The sequence below is a fragment of the Watersipora subatra genome, chromosome 3 (assembly GCF_963576615.1).
Source record: "Watersipora subatra chromosome 3, tzWatSuba1.1, whole genome shotgun sequence".
In the NCBI taxonomy this organism is placed as follows: Eukaryota; Metazoa; Bryozoa; class Gymnolaemata; order Cheilostomatida; family Watersiporidae; genus Watersipora; species Watersipora subatra.
The window spans coordinates 27145083-27160361 of record NC_088710.1 but is presented as its reverse complement, the minus strand read 5'-3'; the positions used below and the strand labels follow the sequence as shown (position 1 = coordinate 27160361).

At 33.2% G+C, this 15279-nt stretch overlaps 1 protein-coding gene across 1 annotated transcript in view; it reads left to right on the top strand.

The window, feature by feature from the left end:
• LOC137389874 (uncharacterized) overlaps positions 1-15279 on the top strand; it is a 549220-nt gene that overhangs the window by 246204 nt on the left and 287737 nt on the right. The window lies entirely within an intron of this gene.

Sequence of the window (15279 nt, the reverse complement as noted above, 5' to 3'; positions counted from 1 at the left end):
GAATAGTAATTTGAAAGTATTCAAACAATGTTGTTTTGGTATAATAAATCAAAACTCAAACCAAAAATGTTTAAAAATATTACACAGGCTCACAACAGCAGACTCATGTCTTTTGAAATAATTTCAACAAAATACATTTTTAAATAATTGGTTGAAAACATTTAACTCACAAAACAAAATGTAAACATGAAAAATTTGTTTAAAATGTACTAATACACATATTAAACTTACTTGTATTTCGTCTATATAATTTGTAAAAGCTTTTAATGATAAAAAAAAACAAATATCTGGCAAGCCAATTGAATTATCGTTTTTGGAATTTCAGTACTTAATGCTACAATTTTTAAAACCTTGCCGTAGTATTATTAATTCCCCTAAAACATATCAGTTGATGTTACACACATAGAATCAAAGTACTTGTTAATAAAATGTCGTTTGTCAATTTATATAAAGACTGTTTTTTGCATCATCATTACTTCTAAGAATTACAATTGTAGCTGAATGCTTTATGCCTATTTACCAAATGTATATGTAGAACAGTCTAAACAGATGCAACTACTGTGAACTAGTAAGTGCTGCAGCTTTATAACCTCGTTACATTTATATTACTGCTACACTTTCTTCTTTAGAAACTCTTTGTTTGCATTCAAACTTCTTTGCATTGGCCTGTTATCAAATTAGCTAATGTTTTACTTTTTCAGCGCTCTCTGAAGTTAGTACCAGTATCAGTTGGTATTATTTTTGAAATTTGCTCTTTTCAACTATATTTGCATTTATCTCAAATTTTTAACAAGTTACTAATGAGGTTTTAACTACATTACTAATGAGTTTATGGTCAAAACGCATACAGCGGTAGTCTGTCATTCTTGCTATAAACTTTGTAGTATTATTTTACATACCTAGTATTTAGGATCTTCAGTTAATAGCATCTATAAACTGTATGCAAAGTGAATACAGTGTCTTTCTTTTCGTGAATTTTAGCAAGTCAATAATCTTAACTTTCCATTTTATTGACTACTGCAGTTTAACTATGTTAGTTTCAAAAAACTGCAAGCATCAACTACTATAGCAATTTAATAAAAACGAGTTAATGTGAAACTAAAAGTTGTCCTTTTGTTAAAGCGTAGTGGTACAACTCCCAAATTATTAAAACATCACTTGAAGTTACTGTATCTTGCTGCAAAATGAGAAGGTAACTTCTATGTAATTTTGTATGCAAAATATAAATATTGTGTGGGGTGCTCCAAGCAAATATGTCAACAGCATTGTTGCTTTTAGATGCAAGCTCATAATTTGTTTAAATAGGTTTCTTTCTAAATATTATTGCATATCTCCCAGCTGAAAATTTGGGATCTAGAAGCGACCACTAGCGGTGGAAACCGTCATGGTCAGGATACACTTGCCTGACCATAATGTTCCTGATTGCAACTCATAATTAATCACATTTGGCTAATGTCTAAAACTCTCTGTACCATTGTGCTCGATTTCTCAAAATAATGAATATCGATAGAGCTATTAATAATTCCCATACAAAAATGAGAAAAGTAAAATGATTGCAGACAGCTGTTATGATGAAAAAGACAAATGATTGCTATCAATTGGTTTTAGTCAAAACAATATTTGCATAGGAGGATGGCAAAATGGGTAAAACTAAAATTAATTTTTTTTTTAATAGTTTGTTGTTCGCCTATTTATTAAACTACCAACAAAAGCTCTAATAGAACCAGTTATACAACTATGTACATATGTTACACCATAATGTTATAGCAACATAGCAAGCAAATGTTATACGCATGTTTACACTCCAACATCCCAAAGTAATGTTTTTGTAACATTGCTGGGACATTTATTTGAAAGTAAAAACGATATAACACCATAATGTTTTAACTACATTGCAAGGCAACGTTATATAAATGTTTACGCTGGAACATTCAAAGGTAATATTTTGGGAATATTCCTGGGACATTCATTTGAATGTAAATATGATGTCACACCATAATATTCCAACTACATAGCAAGCCAATGTTATATGAATGTTAACACTCGAACATTCCAGAGTAACGTTCCTGTGACATTTCTGGGACATTCATTTGAAGTTAATGATGATGTCACACCATAATATTCTAGCTACATTGCTAGCCAATGTTATATGAATGTTTTCACTCGAACATTTCAGAGTAACGTTCCTGGGACGTTCCTAAGACATTCATTTGAAGTTAAATATGCCGTCACACCATAATATTCTAGTTACAATGCCAGCCAACGTTATGTGAATGTTTTCAATTGAACATTCCAAAGTAACGTTCCTGGGACATTCCTAAGACATTCATTGGAAGTTAAATATGATGTAACACCATAATATTCTAACTACATTACAAGCCAATGTTATATGAACATTAACTCTCGAACATTCAAAAGTAACATTCTTGAAACATTGTTGGGACAATTATTTGAATGTAAATATGATGTCACCCCATAATATTCCAGTTACATTTCAAGCCAATGTTATATGAATGTTTTCACTTGAACATTCCAGAGTAACGTTGCTGGGACATTCCTGGGACATTCATTAATAATGTTCGCTAACGACGTTATGATAACGTTTCCAAAGTATATTCCTGTAACATTCTGCTGAACGTTATGATAATATTATTGCACAACATTCTATGCAACGTTCCTGTGACATTGTTGGAACATAATTCCACAATGATCATCAAATAACGTTTGTAGAACGTTATCACAATGTTTTTTTGGAACGTTATTTCAGCGTAACGTTACGGAACATCCCAGGAATGTTGTTGTTAGTTGGATATCCTGGTGAATGACAAGAGTTGCCCATTGTATTAGCAATTGCGAATGCAGTATAGAGTAGATATGCTGCTTTTACAATTATATTATATTCATGAATAAACTAACTTCTATTCATGAATAAAATATCAAATATATCCTGGGACATTCCTATGAAATTCATTTAAAGTTAAATATGATGTTACACCATAATATTCTAGTTACATTGCAAGCTAATGTTATATGAATGTTAACCCTCGAACATTCCAAATTAACATTTTTGTAACACTGCTAGGACATTCATTTGAAAGTAAAATTGAGGTAACACCATAATATTCCAACTACATTGCTAACCAATGTTATAATAATGTTTGCACTCGAACATTCAAAAGTAACATTCCTGAAACATTGCTAGAAATATCATTTGAAGTTAAATATGATGTCACACCATAATATTCTAGCTACATTGCTAGCCAATGTTATATGAATGTTTTCACTCGAACATTCAAAAGTAACATTTCTGTAACATTGCTAGGACAATCATTTGAAAGTAAAATTGATGTAACACCATAATGTTCTAACTACATTACAAGCCAATGTTATATGAACATTAACTCTCGAACATTCAAAAGTAACATTCCTGAAACATTGTTGGGACAATTATTTGAATGTAAATATGATGTCACCCCATAATATTCCAGCTACATTTCAAGCCAATGTTATATGAATGTTTTCACTCGAACATTCCAGAGTAACGTTGCTGGGACATTCCTGGAACATTCATTTGAAGGTAAATATGACGTCACACCATAATATTCTAGCTACATTGCCAGCCAACGTCATGTGAATGTTTTCACTTGAACATTCCAGAGTAACGTTCCTGGGACATTTCTAAGACATTCGTTTGAAGTTAATTATGATGTCACACCATAATATTCTAGTTACATTGCAAGCCAATGTTATGTGAATGTTAACACTCAAACATTCAAAAGTAACATTCCTGAAAAATTGCTAGAAAATTCATTTGAAGTTAAATATGATGTCGCGCCATAATATTCTAGTTACATTGCAAGCCAATGTTATATGAATGTTAACCCTCGAACATTCAAAAGTAACATTTCTGTAACATTGCTAGGACATTCATTTGAAAGTAAAATTGATGTAACACCATAATGTTCTAAGTACATTACAAGCCAATGTTATATAAACATCAACTCTCGAACATTCAAAAGTAACATTCCTGAAACATTGTTGGGACGATTATTTGAATGTAAATATGATGTCACCCCATAATATTCCAGTTACATTTCAAGCTAATGTTATATGAATGTTTTCACTCGAACATTCCAGAGTAACGTTGCTGGGACATTCCTGGGACATTCATTAATAATGTTCGCTAACGACCTTATGATAACGTTTCCAAAGTATATTCCTGTAACATTCTGCTGAACGTTATGATAATATTATTGCACAACATTCTATGCAACGTTCCTGCGACATTGTTGGAACATAATTCTACAATGATCATCAAATAACGTTTGTAGAACGTTAAGACAATGTTTTTTTTGGAACGTTATTTCAGCGTAACGTTACGGAACATCCCAGGAATGTCGTTGTTAGTTGGGCTATTATCACAACTCTCCCTCATCATCGCTTTCACTATGATCCGAGGCAGCTGGCTCAGACTCTAAGTAGAAATACTCATCTAAATTAATAGCAACAACTAGCCGTAATTTTTGCGATTGCTTTATTTTGTTCTAGCTTAAAGCATCAAAACAGGAAATAGCCACATACATGCGCGCACCCGCAGTTAGAGGCTATATTTATGATCTTGGGTTATGAGAATTTCCGTAGCAACCACCGATATGGGTATAGTCAGAGCCATATAGTTTCACAGAGTCCCGTGACCAAAAGCCGGAAACAACAACGCTTGATTCCAAACAAACCTGATCGACATACTGATCTCTAATGGAATATTCATACCTCGCTGTCAATAACGCTCTTTTTTGCATTTACTTTACGTTTTTACAAAAACGTTATTAGCAGATTTTTGTAGGAAATTTTGTTTTCTTCCAAATGGTTCATAATACAACAATCAATTTTAAAGTGACTGCTGATGGGAGTAGTTTTTGTCGAATAATGTTGCGGCTTCTCCATTATAACTTATATAAAAATAGTAGGCGTGGCCTGTTTGTTTGGAATCGAGCGAGCTCCCGTATACGCTTCTGTTGGTCGCGGGACTCTGTGAAACTATATGACACTGGGTATAGTTAAATGGCAATTCTGGCTTTATGATTGGTCAGACACAAAAATAAACAAGACCATATGAAAGAGCAGGGTTGAATGCACTATAAATCACTGTTTACTAAAATAGTGACGGTGAGTCATACAATAGCGTAAAGCACGCTTATCGTGCTATTGTGAACAATCTAACTACCACACGATTGGAAATTCTGACGGCCGGGGTCACATATGGTTGCTGAAACTTTAGTTAAGAAGTGAGCTTCAACGTCTCTATGGTGTGACTTATCACAAAAACAGTAGTTTCAAGTGAACTACAATTGAAATCATACTCTGTGCTGACCAAGATCCTATTTCCATTCAACATTTATATTAAAAATGACTCATATTTTATTATGGCTGCTTGAATAAATTTAGGTGGTATTAAAAAGCAAAGATTATAGAAACTGTATGGTGCATTTACTTCATGATATGATAATATAACATAAGATTATGTGATGCATTCCAACATACTATGCATTGATTGCAATGCTTACAGAGGCTACTGCACATCATTAGTTTGGAGTAAAATAAAAATATTGTTTTATATGATTTCACAGATAATATTTACAGAGTAAAGTAGCACAAATAGTTTCTTGAACCAAGAAATGAACGCAAAAAAAATTTGAGAAGTTGAAGAACCACTTTTAAGTTCCATCCGGCCATCTTTTGAAAATCATTGGATAAATACATGTAACATAAGCGTAGTGTGATATAATTTTCCTTCGAGCTAAAGGCCTTCTAGCTGACGAACAGCTATTTTTGAGAATGATGTTTTTGTTTATTCAGGTCAGTCGAAAATAAATATATTCTACATATGAAGGTATATGTATTATATATTGGTATATGTCGATACAAGACAGGCAATTATTGATTAGCTTCTCTATAAAAATGTTTAAGATAATTGTATATTTATGTTCTGTCGGTCCACTCTCTCTTCAGTACGTATAAAGACCTCAGCTGTGGGATAGGTTTGAAAGAACTTTAAATATTGCTGTCAGAAATTTAGAAAAAGGTTGGGCCACTGCTGTAGGAAAGTAAACAAATTTTGGCCTGCTGCTATCAGAAAGTTTTATGGTGAGCATTAGCATATTCAATATTATTACCTAACAATAATTAAATCTTCGTAAGAAAATTTCGCACTTTTTCTGGCTGCCAGTTACAGTTTGATGAGTTTAGAGAAGTCCATCTTTAACCACTAACAGTGATTTTGATGAAAACCCAGTGCAGATTAAATTTGGTTCAGACTACTTAAGGTTTAAGTTATGTGAATAATACAACAATAGCAATAATAATACTTTAGATTAATAATAGTAATAATATAATACGTTAGATTAAGAAAGGTGCTCATGAGAAAAATAATAAAACTTCATAAAATATGTTGATAATTACTACACTTTGATTCTATTTTACCACAGTTTTAGGGTAAAGTAACCCACTTATAATACTCAATATTTAATCACCAGCAACTTTATCATGGCTGCTCATCAATAAGTAGTAAAAGTTGTTCAATATAGAAGGAGTCCATATGCTATGGGTATATTTACCTCTCTGGGAGTTGACTTATCTGGCAATATGACAGGTTTAGCTCTTCTAGTGAACTCAATGAAGTGATAGATTCAGGAAGCATTTCAATAGGATTATCAGAGAGATCCAACTTTCTCAGCGATTTCAGAGAGCCCAAGCTGCAAACGAACTATATTCAACAAATTTTTCTCTTGTGATATGTTTATATCATTAACCTAGGTTTTATTAAATTAGCTAAAAGATACAAATATGCTTTAAACACAGCAGTAATACACAGCTATGCAGTAAGAACTTTTCTTTAACCTATCAATTCATTATCATCAACTTTTTATTTAAAAGACCATATAAATGAGCTACGAATGTCTACCAATTGCAAAACTATCAAAGGTTGCGGACATTTTACTTTTCAAAACTGTGTTTGGGCACTAAAGAAAGCTGAACTAAACTAGCATGTGAAGCATGAAACAAAGTTATGTCTGAGAATTATATTAAAGCTAGTAGACTGGCAGCCCCTTGTACCGTTAGAGATTGTCATGTGTAATAACGATTTCTACAGTTATTCTTAGACATGGAGAGGAGGTTGAATGATGCAGATGGAATTTTTTTCTACATATTCTAAATTACACCTTCTGGCTTAATAATTTGTATATTAAACTTAATAAAACATTGTAAAATTAAGTAGAAGTTGAACTATTACCAATAAGTAATAAGCAAAACAAGCAAACATCTCTCAAGTGAAGTTATATTTAGACACAGTTTATGATTCCTCTCTAGCCAGCAGATTGATTTAAAAGAACATTTAACCTGCCTCAGCTGTTTATAAACATGTTCGTAGTTTTTAATACAATATTGTTTAGTATATAGCCAAGCATTGTTCTATGTAACCATACAGAATTGCAGATAAGCCTGAAATCCACCGCTCTGTTAACAATTTCGCTACCGACTTTATTTTTAGATTTATCCAATTTAATTTTTCTATTCACACAAATGTTGACATAACATCCATAATTTTCTTATAATTTGAGAAAGAATGGAAATATCTGTTTACTTTTTAAAAAAGGTTGTTCAAAATAAGATACATTATTAGGAAATGGAAAACATATTAAATTAACTTGAGTTAAAATGGTAAAAACTTTTACAAACATTACCAACAATATTTTGCCAGCGATTTCGATAGTTGTATTTTTACTGTCTTCATAATATTCGGTCACTATTACACAGAGAGAAAAAAATGATTGTAATTTGATTTAGTCAGGCTTAAGATTTAATATTATGTTGATAATGATCTAAAAATCACTGTTACCCATAACACATACCCATACTAATTGAAAAATGATTTGATAATGATAATTAATGGCAAATTAATCAAGAGCTGGAGTAAATAGTGAGTCTATCCTACATTCAGCCGACAACTCAAACTTCAATCACAACTGATCATTTTTAAATCAGTGAAGCAAAATGAAAAAATCAATCATATGACACTGAAGATTGATTTAATAATGATCGCTAATTAATTGTTGACAGCCAGGACTATCAAAATTCAATCACATACTTTCTCATGAATCTGTTTTAAATCATTGTTGAAATAAATCAAATTTCAGACAGTTGCCATTTAATATTGATTCCACAATTCACAGCAGTTTAGACCAAGAGTTGTTCCCACTTTAATCTAGTTACACATATTAAATACATATGTTACACATAAAAAATACAACCATGTTCAATTGTCTCTGTATGAAATGCTTACAAGCATTCAATTTGCTAGAGTCCAACGCTATAAAGTTGCCGTGTGAGCTACCATAACAATTGTTTTTCTCTGGATATTCCAAGTATAATAAAAGTTCAAAAAGTTTACATCATTTCTATCATCTGAATTATTTTTTATTCTGATCTGACAAAAAATCACTAACGATCGCAGGATCAAATCACTTTTATTTTACCATTTTAAAATTCGAGCCTATGTTGACTAGGTTTTTCAATTTTTATTCTTTTCCAAAAAGGCACGATTTGTTTAGCTTTTAGCACAAAGCAACGTCTCTCAGATAATCGTTTCATATGGTAATTCATCGACTAATATCTTGTTGATGATATTTAAACCTTACTAGCATTCACATCCTTTGTTTAACGCTACTAGACGACAGCTTTATAAACGTCTACCGAAAGCGACATAAAGTTCGTTTCTCCATGCAACCGATAAACGACATTAAAACGATAAACGATAAACGACACCCTTTCCCCAGCCCAAGGGTTGAAGTCAAGCAAAAATGACGTGAATTCCAGGATTTGAGTTTCAAAAAATGGTACTGCCATGGCAGAAACCGCAGTATAGAAGAATACGGCCCTGCATGGCAGTTTAGTGAACTGAGCTAAGAAATGTAATGCATTGTATTTTGAACCGCATCAAGCTGGGGTTAGTTCATGAAATTATCTGTTCCCTAATTGGAACTAGACAGAAGCGTTGGATTTGAACTTGGTAGTGGAAACTAACAGTCAATAAATAAAAAGTACTGGACATCCTTCCTTGCTGAGATCTTGGCACTGCCCCCTTGATTGATTCATATGAACAATTTATACATTTGGAGAATTATAAATATATTCATTCGTCAGTTTGTTCAAACCTAGCTAGATATTCTCTCAAGAAAGGTTTTCAACATGGCATTGTTGAGTTCACTGAACTAAGGTTTTTTTGCACAACTTTGCAGAAATGGTGCGCAGCCAAACACCGTTTTTGGCCCAAGACTGCTTTTGTCTGATCGCTGGGGTAATGAAATGCTGGAATAAGACTACACAACAGAGTAAATTATTGAGAATTCGGTAATCGGTATTGCATTAACCTTTTGCCTAAAAAATGTAACATGGTAAAATACGCAATTTCCTCTAGCAACTTATCTCATCATAATAATTATGTTTAGCTTGGATGTCAAAAGTCTAGTAATATAAGGGCCAAGACTGAGATCTCATTAATAAATCCAGACCACCATATCATCGACTTAGCTGCACAGGCTGCAGCAAGTCATATCTCATGTTCTACCAGCAACACAAAATTGAGCTGTCATTTACAAAGCTGTTTATTAACGAGCTTATGCAGAAGCAATGAAAGCTCTTTAGGCATGCTCTCTATCTAATGAGTCCAATGAAATAGCTGGCCAAGGACTGACATGATCAGCTTGCAATAGTTGTTTTAAATTTTCTATTAAACCTTGGACTGTTGTAGTAAGGAAATAGCTATGATCAGAATGTTGTTGAGTTTCAAATCTGGAATAATTGAAAAATTGCCTTATTGCATATTATTGGTCTACTCTGGAATGTCAACAGTATAATTATTATTATTAGACTTCTTTGATATTGAAAAAATTCATTTTGAAGCAATTGAAATTTCACAAGCATGACTAAGTTGTGTACATATTAATAATTAAAGCTTTGTATATATTATTCTTGATAAACATAGAATTGTGTTGGGAATCTCTTGACTAAATAGTTGTACATGTAAAACCAAGTAAAATTATAGTATCACACCTTTTCACACTTGCAGAAAATTGGAATGAGCTACAATAAAGGAATGTTGAAAACGGGGCAATCAGTCAAACATCGCTTTTGTAGGCAGTTTTAGATATAATTGATAACAATGGTAAAAACCCTCTGTCTAATATTATTGGTTTTATTGTTTTATTTATTATTTAGTTTTATTGTAGCCTAAGCTCAGCCTGTCTCAGGTTAGTTGCAGTTGATATATTTTTATATACATGCTAGATGGTAAACTCATTGGCTGTTATGCTACAGCCTTCCTAATTCAGCGAGCCCAATAATATCTACTAGCCAATGCCTAAAACCTCTGTTGGATTGTGCATAAAATGCTATCTTCCACAATCTTCTACTACAATTATCTAATACTATATGATTGCTTATTTATAGCGTGGTTATACCTTGTCTTATTATTAACAGATGCTATGAGTTACATAACTTAATTCAATGATGGGATTTATGTTGTATATGAAACAATAACGCTGTGAGTTATTGGGAGTGCTTGCTTTCAGTATGGGCCAGCGCAACAACTAGAGCGACCTGGTAATATTACAACCACAGCTGAGAAGAACATTTTTATAGACAAGCATTTAGTTATTATTGTTGGTCACTTTGTTCTTTTAGCTATCAGGATGTTTTGCTGAGCACTGTACACTATGATACCAAGCAGCCTTAATACTAGTATTCTGTAATGTGCTTTTGCAGTAGAAACAGGTAGTTGAAACCACCCCTTGACCGACAGCGAAACTCATGATGCCTTGAAATGAGTATGATTTAAATTTCTATATGGCTTGGCACTTCAATTATGGTGGCCATTTGAAAGGAGTGATTTTTGGTAGAGCTTATTGTATGTCAGGTTTTGAGGCAACTGAAGCCATTCTCCCGTTATCAATGAAAACAAAAATAAAGTTTCAGCTAATCATACAAAATCATTGTGCAATGCAGTCACAATTGTTTAACCAATGCTTCATGGATATAATTAATGGCCAATTGATGTTTGTCACTAGTATGATTGTATTTCACCAGAGATACAATAGCTAAGAAAACTTACCATCTTGTTAAAATTCAAGGATAAACATGACTCTGAAATCCTCTAATTGTAGCATGTAGCTAATGTATCCAAACTGCTGCAATCTAAGCTTGAGGCTGTACTATTGAAAAATTTTCATCACCTTACTATTTGAATGATGGCTTCAAACAACCCATTCGATGGTCATTGTCTGACTCAAATCTCCTAATTCCACTTTCCTAATTCAACAAACAAAATGTAGTTTGTGGAGTCGAATATAAGCGAATAGTATAGTATTAGTTGAGCCATCTGTAAGCTTTCTACTAGAGCTAAAAGGATGAAATAGTAGATTAAATTACTACATTACACTTATTTAGGATGTTTTTCCTTGCCTGATATCAATAAAATACACTTATTACCAGCGAAACATTTGGTTGGGAGCAATGATCTGGCAATTGTTTTCACTTAATCTGATACATAGAAACCTTTAGTGTATTTTATTTTACTGAGTGAAGATTGATTTCTCCTATTAAGTTGCATCGTCATTTGTAGTGCTCAGAAGATCTGTAATCTGTATGTTTATTTGACTTTTGTAAGTGTTGCTTAAAACATGGAGTTAAGGTGGTTATATGTGAGCCAAGGGGTGGCCATGGTTTGCCATGAGCTGACATTTATACACAGTATCATATACATGTAGATGTCGATTTCGCTGTTTATTGGTGCTATACAGTATATACACAAAATTTGATTTGCGTGGTAATAAGGAAAAACCCTGATAGTAATGCATTCCTAACACCGCGCATCTTCGCCACTGTTGCAACATCTATCTGATACTCAACCCAACTGAAATGATTAATGTATCCATAATACAATATTCAGTATAAGATAAGCTATTTGTTTTTATGTCAACTCAAGCAGCTACACTACACATATTGCGTGGTGGGGTAGAGGCACGGCTCTTTCTCTCTCCAAGAGAGCCTATCCAGACTAACTCATATTCATTATGTCTTTTTTTACTTATGTTGACATCTTGGGGTTTTTAAAATTCTCTGTATTCCTAGCTTAAAAATACAAACTAAAATCATTGCATTCCACGGTTAACTATTATTCACAGTATTTTTGCTCAATACATGTACAACAAATTGGCCATGTTTTGCTTTAAAGCTATAAATGCCCAATATTTATGATGATGATAAGCAGCTCAGGGGCTGGGCAGCCTATTCATCGCATTGACCAATGAAAACAAGGGAGGCATTTTCAAATCATCCTTGTAGAATTAAAGCTGGCAATGGTCATTTTGCACTTGATACTGTTAAAGCGATCACCTAGTAGGATACACAACACAATAGACAACTATTCAGATAATTACAAAATATATCGTAGTGACGACATAGACAATATTGAAGCAAGTAACCATGAAGAGCTTGTGCCATCTCTGCCATCACACTTTCTGCAGTCATTTGGATAATCAATTGTGAAAGCCTGCCATGGTGAGTTTGTATAACATACAACATGGCACTATTTAGCCAAAAATTTATCATAAATGTCATACTAATGTTTCTGTCACTAAGGAATGTAAAGTTCCTGAGAACTACATCATTGGATATCACAAAAACTTATAGAACACACGCACACCCCTTGGAGCAAGAGTAATGGTGGCTGTATTGGGATTTTTAAGACTATATTCACAATCTCAAATCTTTTATAATTTAATGTATATTGTCTGTTGTTTAAAACATATAATAGAATATTTAACCTCACAGAAACAACAGAACAACTATGAAAAAATTGCTCACATATTCAACCAGAATATATCATTTAAATTTTTCTATCAATTTTAGACCAAGGCGTCGATGAAGATATTTTTATAGAACTGATGGAACACCAGCTGGCCAACCTTCAGCCTAACATGATCTCAAGAACTCAAACTCTCCTTATTAGGAAACAGAAGGAGTTACAACGAGTAAGTTGAAAAACATTAATTCAAATTGTAAGAGTATGTTGAGTAAATCAATATTCCTCATTGAGTTAGATAACTCCGAATCATTAACGCAAAGTTAGATAACTCCTAAACATCTACCCTACCTACCCACATAACTATATTACTAGTTGTAGCCAGAGCTATTAGTTATGACTTGTATTATTATCATCACCCAGACCTTAACACAGAGTTAGATAGCTCCTAATCATTATCGCAGAGCTAGATAACTCCTAATCATTTACCCTACCTACCCACATAACTATATTACTAGTTGTAGCCAGAGCTCTTAGTTATGAATTGTATTATAATTATCACTCAAGAGTAAGGTAACTCTTAATCATTAATCCTACCTACCCACATCACTATATTGCTAGTTTTATCACATTTACATGAGCTATTAGTTATGAACTGTGTTATTACCTTTATGATTTTTACCTTTGTACCAATTATTACCAATTTACCTTTGTGGTTTTATAGGCGACAAGCTTGATGATGAAAAGCAATGTGTTTTGAGGTGCCAGTCGACAGCCACCAGCCTGTTTATGGAGATACTTTCGCAAAGTACCTTGGATGAAACCAGCAGAGGAGCCATTGTATTGACAAATGAACAGGAATGCATCTACCTGGTTTTGCCAACGGGAGCAGTGTTCCTGATGGCAACTGAGGTAGATGCATGTCTGGCCTATGCTAAGTGTTTGTTTGTGGTTAACCAGAGGTACCACATCCAAGCCCATTCATCAGTTGGGGTTCTGGTGGAATGTCTGCTACGGCTGCTCTCATCATTGATGACAACAACCTCTGCATTGCAGATGAGACTTATTCAAATTATGGGGATAGTCAAGTAACAGCTTCTCTAGAACTCCAACTGATGGTATCTCGGCTGGTGTCGCTAGTACTCAATTAAAATATTTTCTCTTTTATAACTATTTGTAAACATTTACATGTAAATACTTCATTGCAAAACAGTTCATTTTTAACCTTTTTATTCATATTATAGCTTTAAAGTTGTCATAATATATTTTGCTTATACATATATTTAACCTCAGTATTTCATGAAAATAAAAATAAGAAGTTCATAGTAATCAGTTCACTCAAGTGTGCAATTGTCTTCTCCTGGTATAAAATTACAATTTTATTGTGTTTTAAAAATGACAGTACCATGAGTGAACAGGGAGCATCCATAGCAGCACAGCACTGAATCGCAGAATGATTTAGTTTTGGTTATTTCCACAAAAAGCATCCCTGTACAACAACTCGACTATCAATCATAATATGATTGAAGAAGCCCTATTATACCTGTACCACAGCTCAACAATCAATCATAATATGATTGAAAAGGCACTAGAAAAGCTGTACAAAAGCTCAACATTCAATCATTATATGATTGATCAGGCACTAGCATACCTGTACAAAAGCTCAACTTTCAATCATTATATGATTGAACAAGCACTAGCATACCTGTACAAAAGCTCAACCATCAATCATTATATGATTGAAAAGGCACTAGCAAAGCTGTACAAAAGCTCAGCTATCAATCATAATATGATTTAATAGCCACAGTATGCGTTGGCATAGGTAAATCATTATTAAATGCAAATTAAATCAATTTTGAGTACAGTTTTGTCACCCTGAATTTAGATTTATTAATGATTTAAAATTCAATCAAAATTTCTCTCTGTGTACAGTTTTTCAAATGAAGTACATGCACTGAAAAGACAGAATCACTTGATATAAAGTGACTGAAGACTCAATAGCATAGAATGTTAGAGGCTTCTACAGCTTAAATGATCACGGTATTATTTTTTGTCAGTGGTTTTTCAGTGGTAAACTTTCTGTTTGATAATCAAGAAGCTGTTAGTGAGAGGCCTGTTGATTGGTATGTATCATTAGCAACAAGCTTGATTTTATGGTGACTGATTCTTATTTGTCTATTTGAAACGTAAGCTGAATAATCATGGATAAACTAACACATTGTGTAAAAGCTGATGTATCGGCTTCCAGCAACCAAGAGATGGTAACCCGAGCCGATCGGCTTGCGTTAGCGAAAAAGTTAACTATTGTTAAAGCGGAAAATTCAAAAGACATGAAGTAAAAACACAACTCTGAGTTTATAATGAAAACTTGTACACCTATTTATGAGCTATTCACATAACACATACAAAAATACTAATGA